Source organism: Zonotrichia leucophrys, chromosome 11 (assembly GCF_028769735.1).
Source record: "Zonotrichia leucophrys gambelii isolate GWCS_2022_RI chromosome 11, RI_Zleu_2.0, whole genome shotgun sequence".
NCBI lineage: Eukaryota > Metazoa > Chordata > Aves > Passeriformes > Passerellidae > Zonotrichia > Zonotrichia leucophrys.
In genome coordinates this window covers 5247964-5261893 of record NC_088181.1, presented here as the reverse complement: position 1 = coordinate 5261893, position 13930 = coordinate 5247964, and the positions used below count along the sequence as shown (strand labels likewise).

Below are 13930 nucleotides of genomic sequence, written 5' to 3'. Positions count from 1 at the left end.
ACTAATATATATTGTAATGTCTCCATAAGCTTTATGTTTATGTTACTAAGAGATTCTCATTATCATCACATTGACATGCTCTATGGGCCAAAGGACACTTCAATATGATAATAAAAGGTATATAAATTTGACAAAAAATCTCAAAAACTCCTGTAAAGCTGCTATAGAGCATGCAAGGACATTGAAAATCGCCTTTCCCTAGGACTTGAAAAAAAAAATAGTGGAAAAAGTACAAATGCTTTGTTTAGCTATATTCTTCACTTCAAATAATCCCTTGACAGCAATACACTCTACCACCCATTTAAAGCTTGCTAAGAACAACAACAGGTGCTCTGGAACAATCCTGCAGACTGGAGAATGAACTCTCTGCTGGGAACACACAAAACATCCTTCAATGAGTGCATTTGCATGGACAGTTTAAGTTCCACTTGAGCAGTGAAGGATATGTACACTGAATAATGCCAGACTGACTCAACAACAGGTCATGGTGCACTTGTCAAGTACCTCAAAAAATAATCCATGGCACCTGAAGGTGAGATTCCTGAAACACTCAGTGGCATAGATGAAATTCCAAGTACAGTATGGAAACAAATGATAAAACATCACCCTGACAGCAATATATGAGTTTCTCTTACAAACTTATTTCCAGACATTTCACCAAAGCTTGGCTCAAGTGCAGGTACACAATTATATAGTGTAAAACATCTCAGTCCTGGTAAAACATTTCAAGTAAGAAAAAAAGCAAAACACAGATACATTTATTTACTCAGTCCTAAAGACAAAAGTTAAATTCAGGAAATTCCTTTCTAACTGACAGGATAAAATATGGTTTCTCCTTGAATGATGTCAACATTTTTATCATTCCATCTTTTGGCTATCCAGTATTATATTCTGATCTCAAGAGACCAGTATCTGAGAATAAGTCTTTCTATGTGTTTTCTCTTAATGTCTAACCAGTCTTCCCAAGGTGATATGGATTAAACTTGAGAAGCATTAATTACACAGTAAAACTTTATTTTATGTACAACCATGTAAATGAGGCATGTCTACTCTCTTCCAGAACTGGTATCTCTGAAAATATTTTAATATTACATCTGAATTAAGGAAAGTTCTCATGTGAGAAGAAAATTTACTACCTTTTTTATTATAAATTTTATTATTATGATGTATCTGATATACCAGATTACAAAAAAAACAACACAGCTGCACATTACAGCTGGTGAACACTCAGATACTGTGGAGTCACATATGCACATTTATAACAGAGCTCCAGAATGTGGGACCATCCCACACCAGCTGCAGTTGTCCCCATTCTAGGTATAAAAATGAACTCTGATGGACAGGAGGATTCCTGTCCCTTTTTAATGAATTTTCTAAGGGTAAATTCAGGCTCATTTTGGAGAGGAACTCATGGCAACATGGGCCAGTTTCCAAATCTAAATAAGGAAATACACACCACAACTAAGATCTGTTGCTGTATGGGTTACTGGAGGTCATAGATTAACCTTTATTCCTTGTCAATGAACAAGATATTGTTAACTTCAGCAGGATTCTAGCATTGCTAAATATTATATTTAAAGACCATAAAATTTATCATGGCCAGTAATACTTTTTTGACATATGTCAAGATTTTAAAGTCTTCTGATAGAGCAAGCACAGCCCACTACTGAAAACTGATGTTCATTAACAAAAGCTTTCTCTTCCATAGCCTCTCGCCATCTTTTATCCATTGCATGTTAACCTGATAATCCTAAGTATCTGTCAAAGTCTAGCCCAGAGGAAAGAGTCTGGCAGTTAAAAGAATTAAGGTTCTTAGAATTGTCTAGAAATAGAATTTTCATTAAAGGAAAAAAAAAAATTCCATATTTTAAAAGTTAATTTTCATCTTTTTTAACTGGTGCAACTTACAGCTAATTCATTGCAAGTTATAACTAGCTCTACAAGTTGAAACACCAAAAAGCTGCATTCTGCCAAGCTAGTGGCCTATTAATCCAGTATAATCCACATCCTTAAAATAACATCTTCAGAAGGATTGTGGCTATATCCATCTGTTCAAGCACTGAATATTTTATTATGTCTTACAGAAACACCAACGCATTATAGAAATGTCATCTAGAGATGTTTTAAATCTTTTTATATCTGACTAGCTAAAGACATCTTGTTCCAGAATAATGGAGTTAACAGGTAAATGAACACCCTGCTTCCATTCCATGGGCCACTGGAAGTCAGTATTTCAGGGAGGATAAAAGAAACACTGGCAAGTTCCAGAAGAGCACAAAACCTCCAGTGCACCCTTCTCACCAGGGGCATCAGGAGCCGTGGGGCTGCAAACCATGAGTTAAATAAATAACACAGCTGTGACCCAGCCTGGCACAGGGGCAGCTCCTTAAACCACTCCCTGAGCAGCCCCAGGAGTTAGTGAGATCCCTGATAACACTACTGCAACATGAAAAGCAGATACTGCACACTCTGTCGGGTAAACCTCTGGTTCCTTATGCACATTTGCAAATTTAAGATTTGTAACAGTCTACCAAACATATCAGAGGATTAATTCCTTCTCCATGGGCTTCTACCTTTCCTTGTTACACCAGACAAAGCCAGCAGGGAACATGCTTAAAACTAACATAAATACACCAAATCTAAGCCAAAACAACCTATCAGAAGAGAATTCTATATCTTCAATTAATTTAAGCAAATGACCAAAGCTATTTATCCAGAGAAACAACTCTCAATGTCTAGCAGAGTCGTGCATCATCACCTTCAAAGGTGCAAGTCTGGACCCAAGAAAACACCTTTTAAATTGGGAGACTTCATGGAATCTGAGTAGAGCCTGATACTGATGAAACCTCATTCCTTGAGGAGCTGTCACAAACATGGGCATTAAATTCCATCCAAAGAACAGAGAAATCTAATGTTCTTACATATTATACAGTTCTTATTTATATACCTCAGCTTTCATTGTAGGATCAATGAGAGGCAGAACCAAGTAGAGCCTGATAATCATTTACACCCCAATAGCAAAAAAATGTCTTATAACAGGCATCAGTACAACTGCAATGTAACCAAACAAACTCAAGGGTAAAAGAGGTCAGTTCCCAAAGATTAACATCCATGTTATCAACCCTCTCTGCTCTCAGAAACTAGAAGAATTTGAGAGTAATGGCAATGTAAAATGCTTTTTTTAAATAAATGCTACTAAAACCACAGAAATCAGTAGAAAATTATAACTAGTTTAAACCAAGCTGTAGAATTTTATGGTAAGGATATAATTTTCTGCTAAGTTTTATGGATATACCCAGAAATAAAACACCAAGTCTCTATTGAGTTTTATAGGGCTTTTCTGTAAGAATTACAAACAGTGGTATTCAAACAATACTTGTGGATCAGCCTGCCAGCAGCCCTATAAGCTAAAACTGCATTGCATAAACCAGGCACTGAATAATTTGGGATAATGAACAAATTCATAAGGAATCAGTGGCTGTTTGTCAGTAATCTGTGAACACACCGAGTGGTAAATTCACTGAATAAATAAATAAAGAAAACCCAACCCTCTTGGCTGGGAATAGTTCACCCAGCTTTACTGCTTTGCCTTTAAGGGACTGCCTAAAGGGCTTATAACTCCACTGCATTCCTGCCAGGTAATTTGTGCAGCATTTTTTAGCAATGGTTAAATTAAAAAGCCCTTATGGGAAAACTCAATGAATTTAATAGAGATGAAATCAATGTGGTTCTGCAGAAAGTACTCCAAAACCTTCAGTTAGAGCCTCTCCCCCCATCCCAGCCCCTTTACAGAGCACAGCGGGGTCAAGGCAGCAGAGAATCCCCAAGGGGTTGATTCCAACCGCAGGGAATATCCCAAGGGAAAGCACATCTGAGCCCCTGTGACAGCTTGGTTTGCACCTGGAAGAAGAGGAGAGCATCAAACTGAGGGGTCAGGATGTGGGTGCAGCTTGGCTGGGAAACAAATCATGCTGAGAACCTCCCCAGCAGTTTAGTACATGGGAAGCCTAAATGCTTCTCAACTTCCCATTTGGGACAGTGTCCTTTTTCTGGAAGTAACCCATAGAATTAATATGGGAATTCAATCTCAGCTCAGGGACCACAGCCAATCTAATATTCCCACAGAAAAGCTGGCCCTGCTGGCTAAATTTGGTAAAATACTGCCTTTTTGCCACTTCCTTATGCTAATACCTCCTTCACTTAATAGAAAGCTAAATCTGGAAAAGTCAAAGATATGGAAAACAGGACAAGGCTTGCTTTTCATTCACAGGTGAATAAACATATCCTGAAAACCCCAAGTGAGGTTTCAACAATGAAAGTAACCACAGGGTTACATCATTGATGGAACTTCATGAACATAGGGAAAATCCAATAAAACTTCCTTTAGGAACAAAAGCCTCACCATAAAGATGTCTGTGGTGGCAAGAATAACATTTATGTTTCACCTTATTTTGATCTTAGCTCAAATTAAAGAATACAGAACAAACCCACCACCATCCTCTATGTTCAGTTTCCAGAGGCCTGAAAGAAGTCACACAGAAAGTCCAACAGATGGAACAATGATGCTGCACCCAAGAACTGAAAATCTGAACTGTAATCATGCTTTTCTCTCTTCCTGGGATACATTATGAAAACACATTAAAGTCTGCAAGGTACACTGGTTAGCAGGGAAAGTACAGCAAAAGACACAGGAGTGGCAGGTAAGATCAGAAGTCTCCATCTGAAAATTTGTATTTAACAGGTAAATGAACACCCTACTTCAAGGGAAAGTATTTTATTTTTGTACAATAACTTTTACACTTTCTCCCTATTACTTTGAAAGCTTAATTTTAATATTCAAGTTCACTTAAGTGGGTGACCAATGGAATAAAATGTAGATGAAATCAACATGCTCTTAAGAGCTGTTTAGATTTTGTAGCTTTGTTTAGTACTGAACACGGTCATTAAAGTGCAGTTACCACAATAATAAATGTAGATACCATTAATTACAATACTAGATTTAAAATGCAACCTGAGTCCCTCCAGTGGTTTTTAAGGGGGTGTAATACCGCAGTCAATTGAAATTTAATCAAACCTAGCAGTTTAATTTAGTCTACATTTACAGCTAAAAAACCTCCAAACTTTACAGCCATTCTCTAAATCTATTCTATACTCCATATTAGGTACAGAGAAAATAGGAATACTTCCTTTGATAAATAACTTTATTTTTGCCTATCCTTGCTTACACATCAACTTAGCTTAGAGTGGAAAAATGCACACACTTCCCTTTTCTTAAAGGATGTACATGTATTTTTCCACTTAGGGGTCAAAGTACTGAACAAATAAATCCCACTGATAATTACAGCATGTAATCTTATCTGAGGTTCAATCTCTTGCACTGAAAAACCTCCCTTGTGACATGTAAAAGGGTAGACAGATACAATGGAAGATTTCTGGAGTCTGTTCTGCTGTCCTACATCACTGAAGCCAATAGCAACAGGACTGGTCTCAGAAAATTGCCTTAAGCCTCTGAGCATAAAACTTTGACTTTTAAAGGAGTCCATGAAAACTGACTCGTTCTTCTGCCCTTCTGAAACCCCAGCCCACATCCCTGTTTGTGAGAAGGATTATTTTTACTTTTGTACAGCACTCGCATTCAGAGGCCCCAGCAGAGATCAGGGCTCTGCTGTAGCAGACACTGAGCAAGCACAGGGAAGGTCTGAGCTCTGGGAAAGAGACAGGAGAGAGTGGGAGGGGAGGCAGAGCACAGGGAAGTGATTTGCTCAGGATCACAGAACACGTCATCAAGGGGCCAAGACCTTCTGGTTCTTCATGAGGTTGAGGAACCAAAGATCCCCAACACGTGGTGAACTCCTTGCTCAGAAAAACGATACTTTCCTTTTCAAGTTTCTATGGCAAAGAGCCCCTCACCTGTCTGTAAAAACACAGAGTATTTTCAGACACAAGACACTGGTCTAGAATAATCACAACTCTGATCCACCATGGAAGTGCTGAAACTCAGCACAGCCCAGGACCACTGCCTGAGATGGTGTTTGGGAATACACCTGGCAGCCCTTGAAGCCAATTCCCATCACTCTCTCACTCAGAATTACAACCAGTGAAGTCAGCACAGTCAAAGCATTGTAAGACTGACATATGAAAAGAAAATAAAGTTCCCTAGATTAAGACCTAGGAGAAGATCAGAATAAACATCAGAAAAGGAGCTCACCAGCAGAGAGTGAAAAGCTGACTTCCTAAATAAAGTCGCATCCCTCTGACAAAACTAAAGACCAAAAATATACTTGATTTTTTAAAATTTCTATTTTTAAAAAACTAAACTGGTCTTGACTAACAGCTACATTCTACTTGCCTGAATTGCATCCCACCTGCACCAAAACTCCCCTTATGTCCAGTGAGCACAGTCTGGCATCAACAGTAAAATTTTATTGGAATTTAGACATGAAAGAAAGTTCCTCTCAGGTTTCCTTCCAAAATTTGTTTGGCAATAATCACAAGCATTATTTTTAAAAGGATTTTCAGTCTAGAACCTAAGCTGTTATATGGATATGAGAATCTCCAAGCAGAGTTTATTCAGTAAAACCCTTGTGCTACACAAGCTGAAGGGGCTCACAATCACTTGTCAGAGAGGAGGAAGAAGACACTATGACAAATGCTGTCAAACACCACACTCATAACACAGCAGAGATCACTTCTTTGATCAAGAGAATCACAGCCTGAAAACCTGTAAATACCAGCACTCTGCACTATCGCTTAGAAATTGTGATAACAGTTTAACACTGAATTGCTACTGAACTGCTTTCTTATAATAGCTGCTGTACGTAAGGAAGCTGGCAACAGTTTTGAATTTTCATTCATGTGCAATTTCAGGAGACGAGATGAGAAAACGTCTCTTAAAAACACTTAAATATTTAATAGGTCAAAGTAAACAGCAGCAAAGAGACAGATTTGAAAAAGCCACACAAAACATAAGTGCAACATAAGTTTAAAACAACCACTGGGAAGATGAGAAACCTGCCTCAAATAAAAAGAGTTGGATGTTGCCTTAAATCCAGGAAAGGTATTAGGATGCTACAATAAAGGGAAGGACGTCACCCTCTGATGCTTCAGTTTCCTATTTCACTTCTTCCCCTGAGCTCAAGGGGTATCAGGATATACAAACCCTGCCTGTGATCTACTCAGGCACTCCACAACCAGCACCTCTGGAAACACCAATTTATAAAGGAGAGGAGATGAGATCTGCCCAAAAGAAACAAAATTCCCCTACTCAGTAAGGCCTTATGAAAACTTAAATTCAAGAAATGGAGAAATTAACATAAATGCCATAGGAAAAGGAAGGGGAAAGGATTAGATTAAAAGTGCCTTCAACATTTGGTACTTGGCAGTAGCTCCTACCCTCACCTCGTGGATCACTGCTATTGATGCTGCACTTGAATGAGAAGACAGAATCCCACCAAACATGACTGATGAGCAATGCACACTGTGTTTGGAGAGTGTGCACCCGTGTTTATGTGCTGGTTACCTGGAAACCATGTGCCAGTGGCTGTACTTTAATATCCACCTTGAATCTCACAGAGACATTTCCACCACATGAAAGATCATGCACAGTATTTCACTCTGGCTTCTGGTTCCACTCTCATGATGTCAGAGTCACAGATTTACACTGGCTGGAGAGCTTGCCTGTCCCAAGATCACTACAGAAATTCGTCACAGGAAGCTGCCCTGACGCCACTGCAGTGTCCCCTTAGAGCCACCACTCTGCTGGGAGTTTTCTAAGCTTTCAATTGTAGGAAGAGTCAACTGAAAATAGCATTTTGCTGGTCACTGGCAGGGAGGTAAACAAGGTGACTGAAGTATTTCAAGATTCATTTAAGTTACAGGGACACATGCTGGAAGAACATAACTGGTGAGGCCACAACACTGGATTATAGAACAATTCCCTCCACTGCAAATCCTGACTCCTTCCAAAGAGTTTTACAATGGTCACAAACTACCTCTCAATATTTCCTGGTTTCTTATGCATTTATTTCTGGGTTTGGACCCAGACAGACAAACTTGAGATGCAGACAAAGTTAAAAACAGTTCAATATTAACAACAGCAAAAGAACAAACCTCTGCTTGCACTAAGTCCAATTATTATAATAACCACAAACCCCCCCACAATTTTCACACTGGACTGAAAGTTTACAGCAGCTTGAGTTCTGTCAGACAAGCAGTGGATGTGAATCTCAAAACAAGTGTCTCTACCAGGAGTTCTTCTTGGCTTTCAGATAAGCTGGTCTGGGAGTTATTGATTACAGAATTTCCCTGCCACACTCAAGGGGCATCATTTAGGGAGTATCATGTATAAAAAGAGAGGTTGTCCAAAGAGATTACTAGTGTAAAATAAATTCTACAACTGCACCTACTTTTTTTTAAACAAAAAGGAATTGTGATATTTTTGGGAAAACTGCACATGCAAACTAAAACTTATTCTGCCTCATACTCTATTCCAACTGCTTTCCTCATCACTGTTCTATGAGCAATGGTCCCAGGAACTCTCACAACTAACTTTGCTAACTTTCTTTATACTCCAAAAACTCCAAATACCAAAATTGCTCCAAGCAGTCTTAACCTAGAGGTAGAATTGGTAGTGATGAAGAAATCTCATGCTATCTAATTATGCATGTACATTTGCTGTGGTGTTTTCAGGCTTCTTTTGACTGACTCTTTATGATATTTTGGAACTTGTACTTCTGGCCAAACTAAGGTGAAGAAATAAAAAAAGAGAATATTGCATCATCAAACTACAGTTTACATTTTTGGACAGTAGTTTAATTTCTTTCATCAAAGATGACAGAGAACATTAAAGTAATGAGGAATATAGTTCTCATCCAAAAAATGCCAATCATAAGTTTCATCCTAATTCTCTTGCTGCCCATCCCTTGTAATGCAGGCTTTTAATGACTACATATAGAGACACAAATTGCCAAGAGTCCACCTGCATCAATCCTTGTTCCCAAGGTGACAACTACAGCCAGCCAGGACAGTCTAATACTGGATTTCACATTTGGACACCACAGAGAGGGGAAAAAGGCTGTTCTTAAGTGCTTCATCCCCACCTTCTATGAGAATCTACAGCATCCCAAGGTTTGCCACCACACTACAGATACACAGCGTATTAAACCAAGCATTTTTACTTTATCTAGTGGTTGGCAGGGAACTGTCTGAGTTCTGGTTATCTTTGTTGAACTTTTGAAAGTGCTTATGCACACTTATACCCAGAAGAGGTCACAGAAACCTGTGGTTTTGTCTTTGGTCCTTACAAGCTGAAATAACTCAGCAGTGTAAAAAGTACCTTGGCATACTTTACAGATCCTATGGTAGAGCACTTATTTCAGACTTTTTTCCACTGGTCCCCTTTGCAGCCACACTGTCCCCAGCCTGGAGCCCTGCAGGGGTTGTTCTGACCTAAGGGCAGGAGCCACTACTTCATTTTGCTGAAACTCCTGTCCATCAGTCCAGCCTGCCCAGATCCCTCTGCAGAGCCTTCCTGCCCTGCAGATCAGCACTCCCACCCAGCTTGGTGTCCTGCTGCAATCTGCCTGAGGGTGCACTTGATCCTTCTGTCCACATGACTGACACAGACATTAAACCAAACTGCTCCCAATCCACCCCCCCTCTCAGGGCCTGGCTATGCAGCCAGCAATGAGTGCCCCTGTCCAAGCCAGGGACATCCAGTGTCCCATGAGAATGCTGAGGGAATGATATCAAAGGCTTTCCTGAAGTCCAGACAGACATCTACAGCCTTTCCCTCACCCCCTAAAGAGATCACCCTGTCACACAAGGGACATGGCCTGAGCATGTGCTGGCTGGGCCTGATGCCCTGGGTGTCCTGTACCTGCTGTGTGATGGTTCTTGGGATCAGCTGCTCCATGAGCTCCCCCAGCACTGCAGCAGCTCAACACACCTGTAGTTTCCTGAATCCTTCCTTGTGCTTACCCTTGTAGGTGGGCATCACCTTTGCCAGCCTCCAGTCACTTGGGAGCTCCCCAGGATTGCTGATAAATGATGGGCAGTGACTCAGTGAGCTCGTCCATCAGCTTCCTCAGTATCCCTGGGAGAATCCCATCCAGCCCCACAGACCTGTGTGTGCAGACATGCTGCAGGAGCTCACTGACCATTTCCCTTTGAATTATGGGGCTTACATTCTGCTCCCCAAGTCTGGGGTCCTGGAGAACAACTGGTGTTACCAGTAAAAATGGAGGCAAAGAAGGCAATAAGTACTTCGGCCTTTTCCTTATCTTTTATCACTGTGTTCCCCCCTCATCCAATAAAGGAAGGAGATTCTCCTTTTGTTGCTGATGTATTTACAGATACACATTTTTATTGCCTTTGCCAGATTAATTTCAAGCTGGGCTGTGGCCACTTCTTTTGGAGAGAAAGACAGCTGTACTTTAAAGAGGGCAAGTATCATCAAATAGATCTAAGACAGGAAGTAAAAAACTGAACTTTAGCTGCTGTCACTTCAGAATCACTACTGCAGCATCTAAAAGAAACTCTGGCTGACCTTTGTACAGACTGCTGCTACCCAAAATCAAATCTGGCCAGTAAGCAAACTCTCTATGAAGAATATTAAAGATATTTTAATAGTGTCAAATGAAAAGGACACCAGTGTTTCATCACATAAAATAGAAGTACAAATAGCACATTAACTATTTAATTTGGAATTTTCTGACTGATTTTTTTCCAGAATTGCAAAGAATCTAAAATACAGGGTGTCAAGGTACACCAGAAAGGATGCAATTATCCAAGTGAAATGAAATTTTAAAATGCAGTCCTGTGGCTCAGGTTCCTTTATTATTGCCTGATAGCACGTTTTACAGACAGATGTCTTACAGAGATTGTAAAGTCTTTTCATGTCCTTACAAAGTGCACAGTCCATACCCATGAGCTAAATAAAAGGCTCTGTGTAACTGATGCTGGACAATTGGTGCCTTTTCCAGATTATGCCTCTGTTTCCACACATTGGTGCCCACTGTTTCCATATAAGTGAATCACAAACACAGCCCTTGCTGTCAGCAACAAGTCCTAATCTCAATATGATTCAGGCATCAGAGGAGTCACTCTTTAAACTCTCCTGCTTCAGTGGGTATTTCCTGTCAAAGCAGGACAGTGGAACTTCAGCACTCATGGCCCAGCAGCCTCCCCTGGATGCTCTTTGTGCCCTGCACTCACAGCAGACCACACAAAGCTTCGTATTAGGTCACCAAAAGCTCAGGAATACAACTGCTGAGCTGACATGTCTGCTCTCACTAAACTGAACCCACCAGAACAACCAGAGCAGCAGGAGAGTGGCTGCTCTAGAGGTGATAAGGCAGAAGGATTGCAGCAGAGTCACACACCAGTTAAAAGCCTCTGAGTGGATGGCTTAAAAGCCCAGGTAATAATGTGCTCACAATTCAGATTTTACAAGAAAAGCCAGCAGAACGTAAAAAATTAGTTTTGATGAAGTTCTGTATAAGCTTTGTGCAACTACCAAATATAGTGAGTGCCTCCACAGCTCCTGCCTTACAACTGAACCAATGTTATTATCAATTTGCTCTTGATAGAAGAAAGTGATTTTCATGTACTTATATCTGCTCTCAGAAGGAAGAGAAAACAGTTTGTGAAGTTCCCATTAGCATAGAAAAGCAGAAACATCTGCTGGGAGCTTTAAGAGGCTCATTGGGGTCCCTTAGCACTACAGGCCACAGCTGGTCACCCCTGCCCTTGGCAGCACTCAAGGTGTGGCTTCAGCAAAGGAGGGGGCAACTGGACCACACAACAGTCCTTGCAAGGTTTCTGTATTTACTAAAAAACCAAAACCTGTTTTTACCTAGCTGAGGATAAGTAACCCATCTATGCTGATTCCTCCCTTTATAAACTACAAACTCTATCACTGCTCAAATCATTAATCCTTTGGTACAGTACCTGACTGAAGTGGGATTTTAACAAGAAGGACACAAAACTAACATTGAGTCACCTCCCTGTGCTGGGGCTGTGGCACCATCTAGAGGATTCGAGCTGGAAATTCCTCATACCGTGGGCAAAAGAATGGGAAACTGCACTAAAAACTCATAGGGGAAAAAAGCCACTCAAAAAAAAATATTATGATATTCAGATGCATGGAGGTAACAGAAGAGAATAACAAAACCTTGGGAAATATCTCAACAGTCAGAGATATTTCCCAATCTCCTCCACTCCATGTCATGCTTGCTGCAAGATGTTTTTCAGGTGAAGAAAGGCAAGTCCTTCCCTAGAGTTTTGTTGATAACCTAACAAGAACTAATTTTATTTCTGTTTTAACTAACTTTATTCTGTTTTCTTTAATTTTCACTTTTTTATCTTAATAAAACTAAAGCCAAATTTCAAACAAGGAAAGGAAAGATGTCTTTAACAAAATAACAGAGATAATTGTTTTTCTTATATTTCATACAAGGATGTGCTGACAGGTGATTGCTCACTGCAGAACTATCAAAAGAGGAGGAAATGGACAGGCACAGCCCTGGAGCCCCTGGACACCCCAAAAATCACCTGGAGTCCTTCCAGCTTGGCACACTTTTCCCCAGTAACCTAATTTTGCTGCAGAAACAACAGAACACTTTTGCTCCTGTAGCATTCTGGGATAGGAAAGTTCAATCCCTGTTGCTTCTATAAAACTCTGAGTTCGTTTCTCAGATGCTGAAAGACTGGGAATTAAGAATATTCACAGTGTGACTACTCCACAGAGTTTGTGGACAAAAAAAAATCCAAACTGTATTTTCTGTTCATTGCTGAATATGTGACTGACCAGCAGCTTGATTTACAGTGACAGCTCTACATTAAAAATTCAAACTTTTGTACACCTGAATACAATTTGTATCTGTCAGTATTGTGTCAAAATAATCATGTAACACCAAATAATCATTTCTATTAGATATTTATAAAGACTGTGGGCTAAGAATGGATTCTAAACTTTCAGCTACTATGCCACGTTATCTGCTTCTACCCAATTTCCTTGGAGACTGTTGGGATAGAAATAAAAACATAGAGGAAAAAACTGAAAGAGCAGCAGTCTGGTCATCAGCAGCATTACAGTTGGTCATGGATGAGTTCATTCCACTTCACAGGCCAACAAAACTGAAAACTCCTGGAGATACCCTGCAGCACTGGCATAGGAGCTCGTGTAATAGCTGGCAGACCTTTACAGTTAGTTGTAATCAAGGATATTCCTTATAAAAAGCAAAGTTCTTCCTGAATTGAATTGATCTGTGCCATTTCATAACAGCTGGCAGCAAATAGGAATTGTTTACAGCACTTGAGTGTAGCTCAAGTCCTTCAGTGTGTCCCTCAGTGTGCTTCACTCCCTTCCTTCCTCTGCCTCCTTACACAGGTTCAAGCAGCAAGGAACAAAAGCAAGTTTCATGCACTTACCAGCAAAATCCTCTTCCCAGTTTCCATGTAGAGAATTACATCTTCCATCAAAGACTGAGGGGGAGAAAAAAAGAAAAAAAGCTAATAATATTTTCCATCTTTCAGTTGACTGGTTTTTCCTCAGTCTTAACTATAAATGCAGAAATTAGTTTAAACAACAGTTAAATGCAGGCACCTGAAGTTTAAGCTTCTCACTTTTTACTTTTCCAGTAAATATTTAAACTTAATTGCACAGATAGGCATTTGCAAGATTCCAGTCCTTGACTAAGAGGAATTGGTCTTTCTCAAGCATTATCACTTTGTTCCTAATACTGGCTTCACCACTCTATATTAAAAGAGTAACTACATTGTTGGAATCTGAATCCTCAGCTCATTTTGAAGTAACCAAGAAAGTATTTTAATTTCTTAAGTGTCTAGCTCTGATACAAAGCCTATCTGCATGTCTGTAAAAGTCTGTGTGTTTCAGTCTTTCATGCTGAGCATAAATAATGCTTCCAAG

The 13930-nt window shown here is 40.0% G+C and overlaps 1 long non-coding RNA gene across 1 annotated transcript in view; it reads right to left on the bottom strand.

The window, feature by feature from the left end:
• Positions 1-13930, bottom strand: part of LOC135453022 (uncharacterized) — a 66898-nt gene that overhangs the window by 15494 nt on the left and 37474 nt on the right. Inside the window, exon 2 of the long non-coding RNA XR_010441751.1 lies at positions 13432-13485. This is a non-coding gene — a long non-coding RNA (uncharacterized LOC135453022). The remainder of the gene's footprint in view (positions 1-13431; positions 13486-13930) is intronic.